The sequence below is a fragment of the Lepidochelys olivacea genome (assembly GCF_965140295.1).
Source record: "Lepidochelys olivacea isolate rLepOli2 genome assembly, chromosome: 3".
In the NCBI taxonomy this organism is placed as follows: Eukaryota; Metazoa; Chordata; order Testudines; family Cheloniidae; genus Lepidochelys; species Lepidochelys olivacea.
Genome location: NC_140413.1, coordinates 144,134,661 through 144,154,096, shown reverse-complemented (window position 1 = coordinate 144,154,096; position 19,436 = coordinate 144,134,661).

Below are 19,436 nucleotides of genomic sequence, written 5' to 3'. Positions count from 1 at the left end.
TTTTCTCTCCCTCATAGCTGAAAAGGTTTTGTTAAAAAAAATAAAAAGTCACAGATGGGCAATGAGACCAAGCATGGGAAACAGGCATAAGATTTTTGAGGAAGTTATTGGTATGGGACAACAGTTATTTATAATGAAGAGTCTTTTGCAATCTTATCTATGGTAATTGTTTCTGTCAGTCTCTGTAACAAGATATTGATCCTACTCATCCTAGGGTACATATTTCACTCCCCAGCACCGTGTTTCAAGGCTATGGCCAACCAGCTGAATCAGGTGACCAACAGTCACATGACAGCTTGAGACAGTGCTTCCTTAAGAGAAGCATTTCACACCAGGTCTACATTGTAAGGTTTTGGCAGCATAGCTATACTGGTTAGGGGTGTAAAGATGTGGGACCCCTGACAGAACTGTACCAGCAAAAGTCTCTACTGTAGACAAGGTTATACCAGCAAACCACAGCTTTTGACAGAATAGTTTGTTTTGCTTGGAAGGGGACTGTAATAAATTATACTGGCAAAAGCGCAGTTTTGCGGATATAAACTGCATCCACACTAGAAGCGCTTTGCCAGTCTCGCATACCAGTATAGCTACACCAGCAAAGCACACCTAATATAGATGTGGCCTATGTCAGAGACAGAGATGCAGGGTCTGGGGAAGAACCTGAGATGGGCCCTCTATAGCAACCAGGTGGCAGGTCTTGTCGGAAATACAAGCCTTAATGGGGAGAGGCTTTAAAAAAGGCAAAGCAGCAGGTCCTAGATTTCAGGAAGCAACTACTGACTCTATGAAAGATTTGTGTTGAATTGAATTGACATTAAACTGCTTTGTTAAATAAAGAAAACCCTGAAGAATGGGATTGAAATTCTGCCTTTCATGGGAGTTTTATTTGACATACTGACCAATGAGTTGGCCAACCAGCTTACATGCTCTGATAGGCCCTGATCCTGCATTGGGATCCACTAGCAGATCTTGAAGGAGGATCAAGGCCAAAGTTACTTAAACATGAATGAGGGCCCATTCAGCCTTTTCTCAAACACAAAGGTTCTGGGCTTTGTGGACCTGATCCTGACAGAGGCAGAGAGCCCTCTTTCGAGAACCTAGTGTCGTCAGCTGAGCTCCCAGTGAAGTCAATAGGACCAGGACATAAGTGACAAGTGGTTGGTGTGAGCAAGAATAAAATGTGGTCATCGTATTCATACAAAAGTATATGAGCCCCTACTACAGAAGAAGGATGGTCCCGTGGTTCAGGCCCTAGCCTTGGCCTTAGGAGACCTGGGGTCAAGGACCTGTTGTGCCAGACTTCATGTGTGAGCTGTTGTATCGTGTTAAATTGAATATATGGGTTAAAGCCTTTTTATTTAGACTAATTTAGTCTGTCTGGTTCTCTTGCACCTGTTTGAAAATAACAACCTACTTTCCACAGTAAAATTCTAAGCAGGCAAAACTTATAGACCAATTGTCACAAAAGATCTTGGGCAAGTCACTTAGACTCTTGTGCCCCAGTTCATCATCTGTAAAATGGGGACAATAGCACTTCCTTTCCTCACAGGTGTGTTGTTGAGGATAAATTTGTTAAAGAATGTGAGGTGCTTAGATACTACAGCAATAGACACCATGTGAAAACTTAAGATAGATATAATAGAAAAAAGAACAGATTTGATGAGAAAGTTATTTTATATCACCAACAAATGTTGAAAAAAATTTCAAGTGATATTTATGTAGTATGTAAATTAGAATGCTTGAAAAAAAACCCAAAAAATTATTAAACCTTAATTTTGCAATTATACCATCATTAGATGTAAATCTCTAAGTACCATTTAGACCAGTGGTGAGCAATCTGTGGCCGGTGGGCCACATGTGGGCCGTCAGGGTAATCTGCTGGCAGGCCGTGAGACAGTTTACTTACATTAACCATCCGCAGGCATGGCCGCCCGCAGCTTCCAGTTGCCACGGTTTGCTGTTCCTGGCCAATGGGAGCTGCGGGAAGTTGCGGCCACCATGTCACTGAGGCCCGCACCGCTTCCCACAGCTCCCGTTGGCTGGGAACAGCAAACCGCAGCCACTGGGAGCTGCAGGCGGCCATGCCTGAGGACGGTCAATGTAAATAAAGTGTCTCGCAGCCCGCCAGTGGATTACCCTGACAGGCCACAGGTTGCCCACCACTGATTTAGACATTAAAACTATGCTTTCAAAGCAAAGTACTGTTGTGTAGCAAGTTAATTAGGCTTTTCACTCCTAAATTCCTAATTGACATAGGATAAGAATGAGAACTGAAATATAATTAACTATACCTGTCTTGTCATGTAGTAGTGGAATATTTTTTAAAAATTGTCAAATAGGAACAACACAAAATGAATGGTTTATGAAAGAAACTAACGCCTGCGGTAGTCACAGTAGGGATTCTGGAGGTTAACCTACCGTAATGTAAGCAATACCAAATAAGCCAATAACAACACTATTAATCAAAAGCATTCAATATATCATGAGCAGGGCCCCAAAAGTAATGAGATTGGCTTAACAAAAAAATCAAAAGATTTTAAAAAGAATACAGTCTTTGTTCTTTTTATTTGCCTTTTGGTGTTGGAGCATTTACGGTTCATGTTTTCAAGCTTTTCACTGCAACTATGACTGCTAGTAGCTTTAAAAAGAATATCTGAGATTCTCAGGAAATAATCTGATTCCAGCAGCTGCAGCTTTTAAAAAAAAAATCCCAAAATCACAAGAGCTGGCAACTCTGCAGTTATCATTAATTATAACTGTGAATAGCATACTTTCATCACCAGTTGTGACCCCTTGTAATTTCATCAACTCTTAACTGTAAAGGGGCTTACTTCCTCATCTGGATTTGTTCCCAACATAAAAGTTCCTATAACTTTCTCCCTGCTGCATCTCTCTTTTTGTAAGTATCTGTACAGCCTAGAGGCTTCTAATACTCCTAGAAATACTGATTCAGTACAGCCAGAGATATGTAACATGGAGAGTGTAATAGTGGTAACTGATATACTGCATGGAATGAAAAAAAAAAGTTTTTTTTAAATTGAAGTTAGGGAAAACTATTTTGCTAATTTAATCTGCAGGTTGAAGATACTTTTAATACTTGTACATCTTTTGTTTTAAATCAATTACACATCAAATTAGGTTGATCTTAACCTATGTGGCAATTATTTTTCCAGTCCAAAGAAAACATGATGGATTTCTTTTTTGCAGGTTTTCCTTCAACATGAACATCCACTGAACAATTATAGATCAGACTCCTTTCTTGAAGGCCATAACAAATCCAACACATTTAGGGCCTGATTTAAAACCCATTGAAGTTTTTTCATTGACTTCAGGGGGCTGTGGAACAGGCGCTTAAGTGAATTTAAGACCCTTGCAAGTGCAAGTAAATGAGTGCCTCCTGATGGCCAGTTCCTACTCTTCCATTCCTACACTAGAATAATAGCTCAAGCATGTTAAATTCAACAGATGTTTATTCTGTCTGGTCTAATCATTCAGCAGGAGCAGCATGCCACATGCCAGACACCTACACATACCAAAGATCAGAATCTCCTTCTTCTCCTAAGGTCAGTGGGAACTGTCACTGGTTTCAGTGGATGCAGGATCTGGCCCCAGACTTTTTAATCATAACACAGCAAAATGTAACTCACTCTTGCCATGCAGAAAACCCTTGTTCTAGGTGTCTATTTCCCCAGGATGATCTGCTCCTTGACCCCTTCTCAGTCTTTCAGAATGCACCCCCATCAGGCTTTAGCCCTCCAGCCTTCACCCGATTATCTTATTCTCAGATGGGGGTGCTATATTACAGCTCTTTGTGTACCAACCACAATCCCTCAGCAGGCCCACTGAGTTTAAGCTGTGCAAGAACTCCCTTCAGAAGCTGTGATCAGAGTCAGAATACAGAGGCATAAACCAGCCTTTTCAAAGCACAGTATTGTTTAATCTCAACACAGGAAAATCAAAGCATAACAAGAAAAGGGTACTAAAACAAACCGTCTATATGCATCTCTCTTACCCAACGCTCAGGTAGGCCTAGCTTGTCCAGACAACCTCTTTCCTGGGACTGGAGGGGGACAATCTGCACCCCTGCAGTCCCTGTCTCCCCCTCCTGTGCCTTCTGGACCTGTCCATTTATCAGTCCCAAAACTCTTTATCTCAGGGCTTGTCTACAGTGGCACTTCACAGCGCTGCAACTTTCTCGCTCTGGGGGGTGAAAAAACACCCCCCGGAACGCCGCGAGTTTCAGTGCTCCAAAGTGCAGACAGTGAAGCAGTGCTGGGAGCTATTCCCCTCGTGGAGGTAGCTTTTTTAGAGCACTGAGAGAGAGCTCTATACCACGACTATACCAGCCACATTAAAGCGCTGCCCCCTGTTTCCCCCTCTCCCCTCTACCAACACCAGGGGTATTGAACTCAGCGTGGTCAGAGATAAACTTCAAAGGGACTGACAACTGTTTTCTCTCTTATGTTTTGGCAAATGGTGCTACCTGAACCTTATTGCCTCTCTTCTGGCCTATGTGAGAGCCCAATCCAGGCCTGATTTAACCCCTTAATAATCACACAGCAACCAGCACAAACAGTCAGACAAATAGATTAACATTAAAACAATCATGAAATAATATAGGCATCTTCCATGTCCTTCGTGTTTATTTTTTATTTTCATTTAGGAAAAATTAAAGGTTACTGTGGAATACTGAACATGTGGCAGACTAGAGAAAACCATCAGTGGCTGAGTGGATAAAGCACTCATACAAACTCATCGCCAAAGCAATGAAATTAATGAAAAGAATTGCTTGGTCTGTGCTCAAGAGTCCACATGAAATCTTCATACAAAGACATAATTGCTGCTCACTGACCAAACAGGTTGGGGTCTGATCTGGTATGCAGAAAGAACAACGTCTAATCTTCAGACAAAATAGCTCCACCAGGTCCCATTCCCTAGAGTAACAGGACAATATGGACAATCACAAACTAGAGATGGAATGACCATATAACAGTGATTGTCTCCTTCCTTGGTTGTATTTAGTTTTAAATTACTCCAGCAACAGGGGCTTTCACAGCTTAATAGCTTGCATCGTTAGGAAAATTTTCCTTTGCTCAGTTTCATCCCACAACTCTAAGGGTATATCTACACTTCACACTAATCTAAATTCCAGCTCAGGGCGACCCGCTCTGAGCAAGCTAGTGCACTAAAAATAGACTGTAGTTGCAACAGCAGCAGGGGCTAGCCACCCTGAGTACCTGGCTAGCGTCTTGGATGGGTACGTATTGAGGGAGACTAGCTGCAGTAGCTACTCTCTGTTTTTAGCCCACTAGCTCAGTCAGATCTAGCCTGGATAGATCTCCTCAAGCTGGAGTTTACACATCCAGCTTGAAGCAATGCCAGCACTAGTGGTGCCCTTGGACCATTTCCGTAATTTGTCTCTCTCCTTGGCACTTACACACTTTAAATATTTTATAGGCAGTGACAGGGACAGATCCGTGGATGGATGTTTCCTTTTGAATGCAGATTCACATAGGAAGATCCAGGTCACTTTTATTTAAAGGTTCGTGTGATTATCATGCCATCTCTCAGCTTCCTATGGACAATGTTATCGTTAGTCTGATTAATGAATCCTTGACTACAAGCAGAAAAACTTGACTGAAGAAGGTACATGTAACAGTGTTACCAAATATTGAGAGAGTTGGTGCATTTCTTAAAGCCCCAGCCCATGGAGGTACTTGGTTAGGTGAGAATCAGCTTTTGTTTTACTTAAAAATTACATTTCTAGCCCTTATGGTTGTGGAGAAAAACTTGAAAACGTGCCCTGAGTGCATCCGAAAGATGCAGAAGCCACAAGACAAATACAAACAATCCAACATTTGTTATTTGTTTAAATTTCATGATTTTAAAACCAACCTCATGAAATTTGGAGCCTGACTCATATTTAAATGCTTGGGGTTGGCAGTACTCAGTGTTGTGAACTCTCACGAATTAATCACAAGTCATGGGATTTTGGTGCCTGCAAGAGGGGCTCTTGCTATTAGAGCCCTATGCGGATAGAAAATGTATATTTGCATCTGATCCGGAATCCGCAAAAATGGTCTGCAGATATAAAGTGGATATCCGCAGATTTTCAGGACTCTAGATAGAAAATTTGTACCCGCATCCAACTCGTGATCCACAAAAACGGTCTGCGGATAGCCACATCTGCAGATGCGGATATACAGCGGATATCTGGAGAATTGCAGGGCTCTACTTGCTATGACACAAGAAGCTCCTCCAATCCCAAGATTTTCCAGGCTGAACACACAGACCTAACTCTGTGTGAGGGCCACGTGGCTGAGAGACAGACCTGCCCTGACACCAAGCCCTGCCTTTATGTATGTATTGGCCCTATCTCAGTGGTAGCTCAGGCATGTCCTGGGGCAGCAGGAGGCAGGGAAAAGCTGCTGCTGCGTCTGGGGCCCCAGATCTGTCCCCACTGACCTGGGACTTCTCATCCCAGGGCAATGGGAGGCAGGGGTGGGGGAAATCCTGAGCCTGGGGCAGTAGAAAAGAAGAATAATTAAAAATAAAAAATGTTTACTATTTGGACAATCATTTATAAATATCAGATTTTTCATTAATTATTTGTAATTATTGGGTAGTTTGCATTTCTATAGTTTATCAACATTCTACAAGCAGAATGGTTTAAAATTATTTCTGAAATACTTTGAATGTGAGGGAACTATTTTAAAAAATATATAGCTATTTAAAGATGATAAATAAAATTGCTGCACAGAGCTATAAAAGGCTTTATTTGGGGTTGGGTTTATTCAGCACTTAGCAAGGTGGTTGATTTTCCACATAAAGGTCTTTGCAGCTCACAAGTCTTTATTGAAAAATAATTGGAAAATTTGATACCTAGGGAGAGTGCTTTGTGTTTCCTGGATGTTCATTGTTCATTCTTCAGTTTTATTTTATATCCTTCATACAAGAGGGGGATGAGGAGGAGGATGGAACTAGAAGTGGTAAGTGTCAAGACTGTAATAGGAAATGGATAGCAGTTACCCTCGCCTCACCTCTAAGATAGGGGAAGTGAAGTCTCCATCTGAGCAGCCAGGGAGAGGTGTGAATTTGTGTGCATTTAAGGTTGACTTTTCAACCTCAAATTATCACGCACACATTGGTAGAGGAGAGGGGAGCTAAGAAGTCAAAAGACAGACTAAAAAACAAGATTTGATTTAAAAGAAAAACCTGATGAGTTTGGAGGGTGGGGGTCTGATTCATGATTTTTGATCTCTTGAGGCTGGCAATGCTGAATACTGTATATTTAATAATCCAGGTATTTCTAATCTCATAGTTCCATCTAGCACAATGCCTTCAAATGAAAGTGTAAACAAGAGCAAAAAAGAGGCCGGGGAAGGAACACAGTTACATGACAAAGGAGCAAAACTTTAGATGGAGGGGGGTATATTTCTATGCAAAATGTAATGTTATAACAACTTCATTTGCCTCTGAATTTATGAGGCAATAAACAGGTTCTGCAAGTGTTCAGAGCTGCATCCCCATTCCCCTGGGCTGAGGCCCTGGCATTTATTTGCAGGAACACTTTATTGTCTCATAAAGCAAAAGGCAAGTGAACCACAATAAAAATATTTCTTGCTCTGTAAAATTGCAATATTATACACACTTATTTACTGTACTGGAGTCCCTTTCTTTTTCATCTCCTCACAGTGTTTGGCAAGTATTGGTGTATGGGGAAGATGCAGTGTGTCTCAACGCTCGAAACCTACTTCCTCCCTTCCTTCACATTATGGGCCAAATTTTCAACAGAGACTAAATGAGCCTTTTAAAAGAGCTCCCCCTTGGTATCAGCTGGGTGCTGAGCACTTTTGATATTCTGGCCATTTCACTTAGGTGCCTAAATGGGGGAGATAAAGAAGACACCATTAAGAACTTTCAAACCCTGATATGAATTTAAAGACAACCTCTTTTAATATGAAGAATGAATTCAAGGGTATGATCAGGCTTGGGAGCGGAAGTACTCTCTAAGACAGAGAATCCAGTTCGGACCAGTTCTCTCAGAATGTCATTCACACAAAAACCAAGTAAGGATATTACATTAAAATGATTTCATCAGAACAAAATTACCTTTTCATGGGTGTCACTGGATTTGTGTGTATGTGTACATGAGCATGATTTATATTGCCCTCCCGTAGCCGACACATAGAACGTGAGACCTACCAGTAGGGGGATTGACCGTTAGCTCAAATGGATAAACTTTTGAATATACTTTTGACAGGGCTGGCCTTACCATGAGACGAACTGAGGCAGTCACCTCAGGTGCCAGACTGTGGGGGGGCGCCACTAGGACCCAGAGTGTAGAAAATTGTGTCTGCTGCTGGTGCATATGTATTCTCTTTGCTCTAGATGCACAGAGATGGTGCAGTGCTGTGCTGGAGGAAGGAGGGCACAAGAGACATAACAGGCAGGCAGGCGAAAAGGTGAGAGGGAATAACAGAAAGCAGCATGACCTACAGGGAGAGAGAGGAGGAGCAGCAGCCTCTTATGTACCCCTCTAGTACCCCCAGGAGCCTGGACTGATCAACACCAGCTGCTCAGGGAGCTTCCTGTTTCCTGCTGCTTCCTTGAACAGGCAGTCAACTGAACTAGTTGGAGCCAGTTAGGCCCTTAAGATGCTGATATCTTCCCTGACTCAGGCCCTGATACCAGCCTGCTTATTTGTCCCCTTCAACTGAGTGTTGAGAGCCACTATAGCTGGCACAGAACAGCAGTCATGAGTGAAAGAAGGCAGCACTCAGCAAAAGAAAGGAAGCAAAGGAAGCTTTTCTATCTAAGCAGGAAGGAGCTCTCCTGAGATACATAGACACAAATGTTCACGGTGAGCCTTCCGACCCCAGTGAGGATGTGAGTGGTGAGGAGAAGACTGATCTTCCATTTAGTCAGAGTGCAGGTGACCCGGCAGCTACTGCAGCATCCATATCTCCATCTCAAATGGATGTAACCATGCACATTCCTGAAGAAAAGTGTAGATCAGAGAAGAGTGTGGTGGAGGCACAAGAAACAGCTGCTGTTGAATTTAGTTCCTTAAGTCTACATGATTCAGGACTGTGGACCCACTTGCGCAGTAGCCTGAGGGACTTCCTTGTACTGCATGGGCCACAGCAAGGGAAAAACTTCATGTTCCCCAAAGACAATGAAAATAGAAGTTTCCATCTAACACATTACTGGCGTGAAATCCCCAATGGTGACAAAGTGGAGAGGCCATGGCTTATGTACTCAGAAACCCAGAATGCTGCATACTGTTTTTGTTGCAAACTCTTCCAGTCTAATGTTCCAGCCACATTGGGTTCTACAGGAACAAAGGACTGGATAAATCGGGCTAGAAATCTGGCATGCCATGAGAAGGCAGCAAATCACCAGAGAGCATTCCATAGGTGGAAAGAGCTTGAGATGAGACTAAGGTTAAAGGCCACCATAGATGATCAGCATCAAGAGAAGATTGCATCAAAGTCTCTTTACTGGAAAAATGTTCTGAAAAGACTCATTGCCATTGTGAGAATGCTTGCTACCCAAAACCCAGCACTGTGTGGCACTTCAGATCAGCTGTATGTGCCAAACAATGGAAACTTCCTTAAAATTGTGGAGTTGATGGCTGAGTTTGATGCTGTACTCCAGGAGCATCAAAGAAGAGTCACCACCCAAGAAATGTACACACACCACTACCTTGGAAAAACAATACAAAATAAGATCATACTGGCAACAAAAGTCAAACAGAAGATTGTGGCAGATCTGAAGTCAACAAGATATTTGGGACTGCGGAAGACTTTGTTACGGCCTAGCTAGGGAACTTCCGCTTTCTCGGAGCCGACGGGTCACTGTAGGACATGGAAAACCAGCTATAACCAGTTTTAGGCCGATTCTGTCTGCCCTGCCTGGCCCTTTGCCAGTTAGCGGAAAGCCCCTTTAGGAAAGTACCTAATTATATATTCATGAGCTGTTTCTGTGTAGTGCTTATTATGGCTCGCTGTTTACTCCTTCGTCGGACTCCGTCCCAGGCAGAGCTCCGGTGCGCTGGGTTCCCCGCCTCCGTGACAGCAACACTTGGAGTCCCCGTTGCAGGTGTGTCACTTACCTTCAATAAAGCCAATAACTTGCTGCTTTGCTGCGTGTAGGCCTCGTTCTTTCAGAGCACTCCTGATAGGCCTGCGGCCTAGCACAGAACAATATTACTCTGTTATTCTGGACTGCACACCTGACACCAGTCATACGGAACAAATGACTTTAATGGTGTGTTTTGTAACAACAACAGAACATAGTAAAAATGTCCATGCAATGTTGACTGTCAGAGAGCATTTTCTAGAATTTATTGATATTGATGATATTACAGGAGTGGTATAACAAATGTGTTCTTAAAAAGCTGGAAGATACAGGCATTGCGATAGCTGACGTGAGAGGTCAGGGCTACAATAATGGTGCCAACATGAGAGGAAAGAACAGAGGAGTGCAGACACGCATCCGAGAGTTAAACCCTCGAGCTTTTTTTGTCCCGTGCAGTTCTCATTCATTGAACTTTGTGGTCAGTGATGCAGCATCAGCTTCTAGTGAGACTGCTGAATTTTTTAATGTACTTCAAAGCATCTATGTATTTTTCTCTGCATCAACTCATCGATGGCAAATTTTGAAGCAACATCTGGGAACATCCTCTCAGACACAGAAAGCATTGAGTGCCACATGATGGGAAAGTCAAGTGGAGGTGATAAAGCCTATCAAACACCAAATTGGGAAGACAGATGGTGCCATAGTTGCCATTATGGAGGATAATGCTATGACAGGAACTGTTCTTGGGAGAACAGTGGCAGAGGGAAATGGAATCACCAGAAACATACATAACTTCAAATTTCTGTGTGGCTTAGTGTTGTGGCATGACATTCTGTATGAAATAAATGTTGTAAGCAAGAGACTCCAAAGTGTTGACTTGATATATCTAGAGCAATGGAACAACTGGACAAAGCAAAGTCATATCTACAATCTTACCAGTCAGATGAGGGATTTCAAAACATTCTGAATAGTGCACAGAAGTTGGCAGAGGAACTTCACACTGAAGCTATTTTCCCACCCATTCAAGAATACAAGAGTCACCGAAGAAGAAGACATTTTGATTACAAGGCACGGGATAATCTCATAAGAGACCCCAAACAACAATTCAAAGTTGAATTCTTTAACCAGGTGCTAGATTGTGCAATACAGTTAGTCGAAGAACATTTCATGCAGCTCAAGGAACACGGCAGTATATTTGGGATGTTGTATAATATTCCAAAACTCCTCACTATACCTGAAGAAGACCTACACCAGCAATGCAGGGCACTAGAGACAGTGTTGACACATGATGACATGAGCGATATTGATGCGAGTGATTTAGGTGATGAACTGAAAGCCCTTTCAAGATACATTTCAGCAGGATCAACTCCAAAGGCTGTTCTGGAATATATGTGCACAAATCAGAAGACCACCCTCTTTCCAAATGCTTTTGTTGCTCTGCACATACTTCTAACACTTCCTGTAACAGTTGCCAGTGGAGAATGCAGCTTCTCCAAGCTGAAGTTAATAAAAACACATCTACGCTCCACAATGGCACAGGAGAGGCTGGTTGGTCTTGCAACCATCTCAATAGAGCATGAGCTGGCCCAGACTGTGGACCTTCAGCAGGAAGCAGTTCAAATTTTGCAACCAAGAAGGCACGGAAAGCACCACTTTGATTATTCAAACAGATAAAAATGCCAGTGTTTACTATGCAGACAAGAAAAGTTACATTTGCTGTTCAGGCGTTTGAAAGTTAAGTGTTACTTAACATTTTTGAACAAGGCATTTTAAGTTGTTAGTTCTCCTTTATTGGGGTAGGAAGCAGAGCAGTACCATGAGAGGAGTAGAACAGGAAGAAGGCAGAATTGAGACCTTTCAAAGTTTTGGCCCAAGCGAGGGTGCATGAGGGCATCATTTGAGCTCCCTGCCTGAGGTGCCAAAATGTTGTGGGCAGGCCCTGACTTTTGAAATTGAAGGAGGAGGATTCTAGCCCCAGCTCCTCCCTGTGAGAGTGAGACAGTTATACAACAATGCCATCTGACATCTAGAGCACATGGATTCATTACAACATACAGTATAGTTACGGGGGAAAGAAAATGCAAAATGGGAATGGAGGGTGACATTAAAACACAGCCCTGATAAAGGAAGTAAGGGTAATCCTAGAGGAGAGAAGATGAAGGTAATCCAGATAAAAAGTGGGGACAGGTGGTTACAATGGACAAGGAATATCAATATTGAGTTATAGAAAATGGGCCAAAACACACCAGGTTGGTTGTCCACATGCAGCACTTTGTATTGTAAATGAGAAAAAAGGCAATCCTGTTTTCAAAGCAATTTAAAACTGACAAGACTATAGTCCTTTGCTCCCAGCATGGCAGCAATTGAGTTTTGTCAATTTTGAGACTGTGGCATCATGGTCAAAAGCACTCTGTCTTTTTGTTTTAAAACCTGGATAAAACACAGTCAAATAATGAGATTCATGTGATTCATTTAAATTATTTCAAAAATATTGATCTATTTTTCATGCTTACACTTTGATTTTTCTTTGGACAAACGGTGGGTGAAAGGAAGTGCTATTATCCCTATTTTACAGGATATCCCTATTTTACAGTTGGAAGACTGCTCTGTGGGAGAGGGGCGCTATCCCAGTTTGATGGTGAGGTCTGAATTTTTCATCTCCCTTGGAAGGTTTGCATTTTGCCAAAGGCCCAGCACCCCTTAGCTTCCCTACATCCGACCCACACACAGTGCATTTAGACAGTCCCAATTTAAGAAACAGCCCTAACTCTTAAGTTTGCCACTTTTCAATATCTTAATGTCAGTAGTCTCTTAATAATTTACTACTTTAGCCTGGGTCCTATCAACACGTAGAGAATCCTGCGGCACAATATCTGTGGAGCCATACACTTTTTTTAACGGGCATATAACTCTCCAGAACTGCTTTCATGGGCAGACCAAGAAAAAAAATAAACACATCCATTATATAAAGCAAGGAACAACTGTACAATACAAGAAGGGAAATCCTGGCCCCATTGAAGTCAATATCAAAACTCATTGATTTCTAGGTTTTCACCCAAGATCTCAGTTTTCAAGAGAATGTTTTAAGATATACCTAGTGCTTAGAATCATAGAATATTAGGGTTGGAAGAGACCTCAGGAGGTCATCTAGTCCAATCCCCTACTCAAAGCAGGACCAACTAAATTGGGACAAACTACAACATGGTTTTACAAAAGGTAATCATGTCAAACCAACCTGATCTCCTTCTTTGAGAAGGTAACAGATTTTTTAGACAAAGGAAACGCAGTGGATCTAATTTGCCTTGATTTCAGAAAGTCATTTGATACTATTCCACATGGGGAATTATTAGCGAAATTGGAAAAGATGTGGATCAATATGAAAATCGAAAGGTGGATAAGGAACTGGTTAAAGGGGAGACTACAACGGGTCACACTGAAAGGTGAACTGTCAGGCTGGAAGGAGATTACTAGTGGAGCTCCTCAGGGATCAGTTTTGGGACCAATCTTATTTAATCCTTTTATTACTGACCTTGGCACAAAAAGTGGGAGTGTGCTAATAAAGTTTGCGGATGACATAAAGCTGGGAGGTATTGCCAATACAGAGGAGGACCGGAATATCATACAGGAAGATCTGGATGACCTTGTAAACTGAAGTAATAATAATAGGATGAAATTTAATAGTGAAAAGTGCAAGGTCATGCATTTAGGGATTAATAACAAGAATTTTTGTTATAAACTGGGGACGCATCACTGGGAAGTAACAGAGGAGGAGAAGGACCTCGGAGTACTGGTTGATCACAGGACAACTATGAGCCGCCAATGTGATATGGCCGTGAAAAAAGCTAATGCGGTCTTGGGATGCATCAGGCAAGGTATTTCCAGTAGAGATAAGGAGATGCTAGTACCGTTATACAAGGCACTGGTGAGACCTCATCTGGAATATTGTGTGCAATTCTGGTCTCCCATGTTTAAGAGGGATGAATTCAAACTGGAGCAGGTACAGAGAAGGGCTACTAGGATGATCCAAGGAATGGAAAACCTGTCTTATGAAAGGAGACTCAAGGAGCTTGGCTTCTTTAGCCTAACCAAAAGAAGGTTGAGAGGAGATATGATTGCTCTCTATAAATATATCAGAGAGATAAATACCACAGAGGGAGAAGAATTATTTAAGCTCAGTACCAATGTGGGCACAAGAACAAATGAATATAAACTGGTCATCAAAAAGTTTAGACTTGAAATTAGATGAAGGTTTCTAAACATCAGAGGAGTGAAGTTCTGGAACAGCCTTCCAAGGGAAGCAGTGGGGGCAAAAGACATATCTGGATTCAAGACTAAGCTTGATAATTTTATAGAAGGGATGATATGATGGGATATCCTAATTTTGGCAATTAATTGATCTTCAACTATTAGCGGTAGATATGCCCAATGGCCTGTGATGGGATGTTAGATGGGGAGGGATCTGAGTTACTACAGAGAATTCTTTCCTGGGTGTCTGGCTGGTGAGTCTTGCCCACATGCTCAGGGTCTAGGTGATCGCCATATTTGGGGTCGGGAAGGAATTTTCCTCCAGCGCAGATTGGAAGAGGCCCTGGGGGTTTTTCGCCTTCCTCTGCAGCGTGGGGCACGGGTCACTTGCTGGAGGATTCTCTGCACCTCAAAGTCTTTAAACCACAATTTGAGGACTTCAATAGCTCAGACATAGGTTAGTGGTTTGTTACAGAAGCGGGTCGGTGAGATTCTGTGGCCTGCGTGGTGCAGGAGGTCAGACTAGACAATCATAATGGTCCCTTCTGACCTTAAAGTCTATGATTCTATGATTCTAAATCAACTAAACCAACTAAAGTGCTTACAAAGTACTTTTCATCAATAGCTCTCATGAACACTTTACAAAGGAGGTGAATTTCTTCATCTCCATTTTACAGATGGAAAAACTGAGGCACAGAGAGATTAGGTCACCTGAGTCCCAGTCCAGTACTGTGTGAACTGCAGACCAATTGATAGTGATCCATGGAGTGGTGGCTGGCCACATGATGCCAGCTCTATCTCCTGAATTCTACTTGATAAACTACATTAAAAGACATTTAAAAGACAGTAGCCCTCAGTGTTACTACTGAGCACTGTCCTGGCTTCCTTCTTGCCCTGGTTAAGGAGTAAGTTACTGCCCACCTTTTCATGGTGCAGTGTACTGCCCCCTGTGCACACAGTTCATGTAGCTGGCTGGTGAGTACAGCCAGTTGAAAAAGGGTAAAGATTTTATTTATTTTTTGAGGAAGATATTGAAATCATTGCTCTGCAGGGTTTGAACATAAACAATTTTTCACTTTTTCAAGAATGTTGGCAAAAAGTTTATTCAAAATTTTCAGTTTAGAAAACTTTCAGTTTGAACATTTTTCAAGTTCTGGGAGCTATTGTTTCTTCCTCTTTTCTCTGCTTCCCTCCTCCCCTTCCTTTTTCCATTTTGCTAAATGTAGGGAGTAAAAAGAGGAGAAAGAAAAATGAAAACAGTGTGGGATTTTGTCAAAAAGGAAAATTTGGAAATAACTGGACATTTTTGTTTTGCAAATTTAAAAAAAAAGGCCATTTACATTGAAAAATATTTTCATTTGAAAATTTTGACCAGGGGTACTGGCAATTGAAGGGGACAAAGCCAGGGCTCCTCCCACTCATTTATGGAATAATGCTGAAGTCTGGTGCAGCACAAAAGATCATATCTGACACCAAGCACAAGGGGTCAATTTATTAACCGCGGTGTAAAAGTTTAAAGAGAAGCCAGGGAAGAATGTAAGGAAGTGCCAGTACATGTATATGGTAGCTTCCACTAGACAAATATGAGGGGGTTGCTGCCATTAGTACAAAATGGGCACTCTTCTCCCCAGCCGATCTGGGCACATCTCACAAAACTTTCTTGGCTCATGGAGGGCAGAGTCAACTGCAAAGTATAAAATCCAACAAACCATCAGCCAGCAAACAGGGAGAATCTCAGCCCAGCCCAGTCTTTGCTCTGCAGCCAGCTCCCAGGCTGGTTCCTCAAGCCTGCAATTCCTGCTCAACCCCAGACTCTGACCTCAGGATATTTACTTCCCTTCTCTGTCCTTTAGACTGAGGTTATGCAGCCTCTACTGGCTGGATATTAAAATGGGTAACACAGTGGCCACCAGCTCAATCCCCTCTCTACAGCTCAGGAATAAACTAGCAGATTCCTTTCAATATTAACATATTTTGATTTTTAGTACCAAGCAGTCAAAAAAGCACCTTGTCTTGGTAAATACCACACTTTGGTTTTCATTAGTTCTTTTTCAGTAAAAGTGATCATTATGTAGCTCACTAACAAGGTCTTAGAAACTGCCATCTGTGAAAAGCCATCTGGAGATGGAGTGGACAACCTGAATGAAACCAAAATGCCTTTGGTGGGTGAGGGTGTGCTGGAAATTAAGAACTGAATATAATAAATAGTATCATACTGTAGCTTTGTTTTACTGAATGGTTTGCCCTAAAAAGAATATTAGATTTTAATGCCAGAATTGATTGTTATGAACATCTAATCTGATCTGCATAACACAGTTCATAGAACTTCGCCCAATCATCCTTGCATCAAGCCTGTAACTAAGATATTATTTCTTTATGTGTTATACTTTCAGACAGAGAACACTTGTGTGTTAACATTACAATGTAAAATAATACAAAAAAAACCTCACTGGCTTTGACTAAGGGACATACAGAGACAGATGGACAGAAGCTATTTTCAGTTCCAAATAGCTCTGACAAAAATTGAACCAAGGCATAACTTGTAAACTTTCGCATTGAATAGCTCATAAATTTTGGGTAATTCATTCAAATTTCACAAATACTCCAGGGAACAGATTCTTAATTTTGTTAAGGGCCTGGATATTAGTGTGAAATATTGTGAATAAAATTTGTGTGGTGTTTGCAAACAAACATATAAGAACATAAAAACGGCTATACTGGGTCAGACCAAAGGTCCATGTAGCGGAGTATTCTGTCTTCCAACAGTGGCCAATGCCAGGTGCTCCAGAGGAATGAACAGAACAGGTAATCAAGTGATCCATTCATCGTCGCCCATTCCCAGCTTCTGGCAAACAGAGGCTAGGGACACCATCCTGGCTAATAGCCATTGATGGACCTATCCTCCATGAATTTATCTAGTTCTTTTTTGAACCCAGATATAGTCTTGGCCTTCACAACATCCTCTGGCAAAGAGTTCTACAGGTCAACAGTGCATTGTGTGAAAAAATACTTCCTTTTGTTTGTTTTAAACCTGCTGCCTATTAATTTCATTTGGTGACCCCTAATTCTTGTGTTATGAGAAAGAGTAAATAACACTTCCTTATTTACTTTCTTCACGCCAGTCATGATTTTATAGACATCTATCATATCCCCCCTTAACCGTCTCTTTTACAAGCTGAAAAGTCCCAGTCTTATTAATCTCTCCTCATATGGCAGCCGTTCCATACGCCAAACCATTTTTGTTGCCCTTTTCTAAACCTTTTCCAAGTTCAATATATTTTTTATGAGATCGGGCAACCACATCTGTACACAGTATTCAAGATGTGGGTGTACCATGGATTTATATAGAAGCAATATGATATTTTCTATCTTATTATCTAGCCCTTTCTTAATGATTCCCAACATTCTATTCACTTATTTGACTGCCGCTGCACACTGAGTGGATGTTTTCAGAGAACTATCCATATTGACTCCAAAATCTCTTTCTTGAGTGGTAACAGCTAATTTAGACCCCATCATTTTATATGTATAGTTGGGATGTTTTCCAGTGTGCATTACTTTACATTTATCAACATTGAATTTCATCTGCCATTTTATTGCCCAGTCACCCAGTTTTGAGAGATCCTTTCATAGCTCTTCACAGTCTGCCTCAGACTTAACTATCTTGAGTAGTTTTGTATCATCTGCAAATTTTACCATCCCACTGTTTATCCCTTTTTCCAGATCATTTATGAATATGTTGAATAGGACTGGTCCCCGTACAGACCCCTGGGGGAGATACCATTATTTACCTCTCTCCATTCTGAAAATTGACCATTTATTCCTACCCTTTGTTTCCTATCTTTTAACCAGTTATCAATCCATGAGAGAACCTTCCCTCTTATCCCATGACTGCTTACTTTGCTTAAGAGCCTTTGATGAAGGACCTTGTCAAAGACATTCTGAAAATCTAAATACACTATATCCACTGGATCTCCCTTGTCCACATGCTTGTTGACCCCCTCAAAGCATTCTAGTAGATTGGTGAGGCATGATTTCCCTTTACAAAAGTCATGTTGACTTTTCAACAAATTATGTTTATCTATACGTCTGACAATTTTGTTCTTTACTATAGTTTCAACCAGTTTGCCTAGTACTGAAGTCAGGCTTACCGGCCTGTAATTGCCGGGGTCACCTCTGGAGCCCTTTTTAAAAATTGGCATCACATTACCTATCCTCCAGTCATTTGGTACAGAAGCTGATTTAAATGATAGGTTACAAACCACAGTTACTTCTGCACTTTCACATTTGAGTTCCTTCAGAACTCTTGGGTGAATACCATCTGGTCCTGGTGTCTTATTACTGTTTAGTTTATCAATTTGTTCAAAACACTCCTCTAATGACACCTCAATCTGGGACAGTTCCTCAGATTTGTCACCTAAAAAGAATGGCTCAGGTTTGGGAATCTCCCTCACAGCCTCAACCGTGAAGACCAATGCAAAGAATTCATTTAGTTTCTCCGCAATGGCCTTATCATCCTTGAGTGCTCCTTTAGCGTCTCGATCGTCCAGTGGCCCCACTGGCTGTTTAGCAGGCTTCCTGCTTCTGATGTACTTAAAAAAATGTTGCTATTACTTTTTGAGTCTTTGGCTAGCTGTTCTTCAAATTCTTTTTTGGCCTTCCTAATTGTATTTTTACATTTCATTTGCCAGAGTTTATGCTCCTTTCTATTTTCCTCACTAGGATTTAACTCCCACTTTTTTTAAAGGATGCCTTTTTGCCTCTCACTGCTTCTCTGACTTTGTTGTTTCACCACAGTGGCTCTTTTTTTGTTTCTCTTACTATGTTTTTTAATTTGGGGTATACATTTAAGTTGAGCCTCTATTATGGTGTCTTTTAAAAGTTTCCATTCAGGTTGCAGGGATTGTACTTTTGGTGCTGTATCTTTTAATTTATGTTTCACTAACCTCCTCATTTTTGTGTAGTTCCCCTTTCTGAAATTAAATGCTACAGTGTTGGGTCGCTGTGGTGTTTTCTCTGCCACAGGGATTTAAATCTAATTGTATTATGGTAACCATTACCAAGTGGTCCAGCTATAGTCACCTCTTGGACCTGATCCTGTGCTCCAC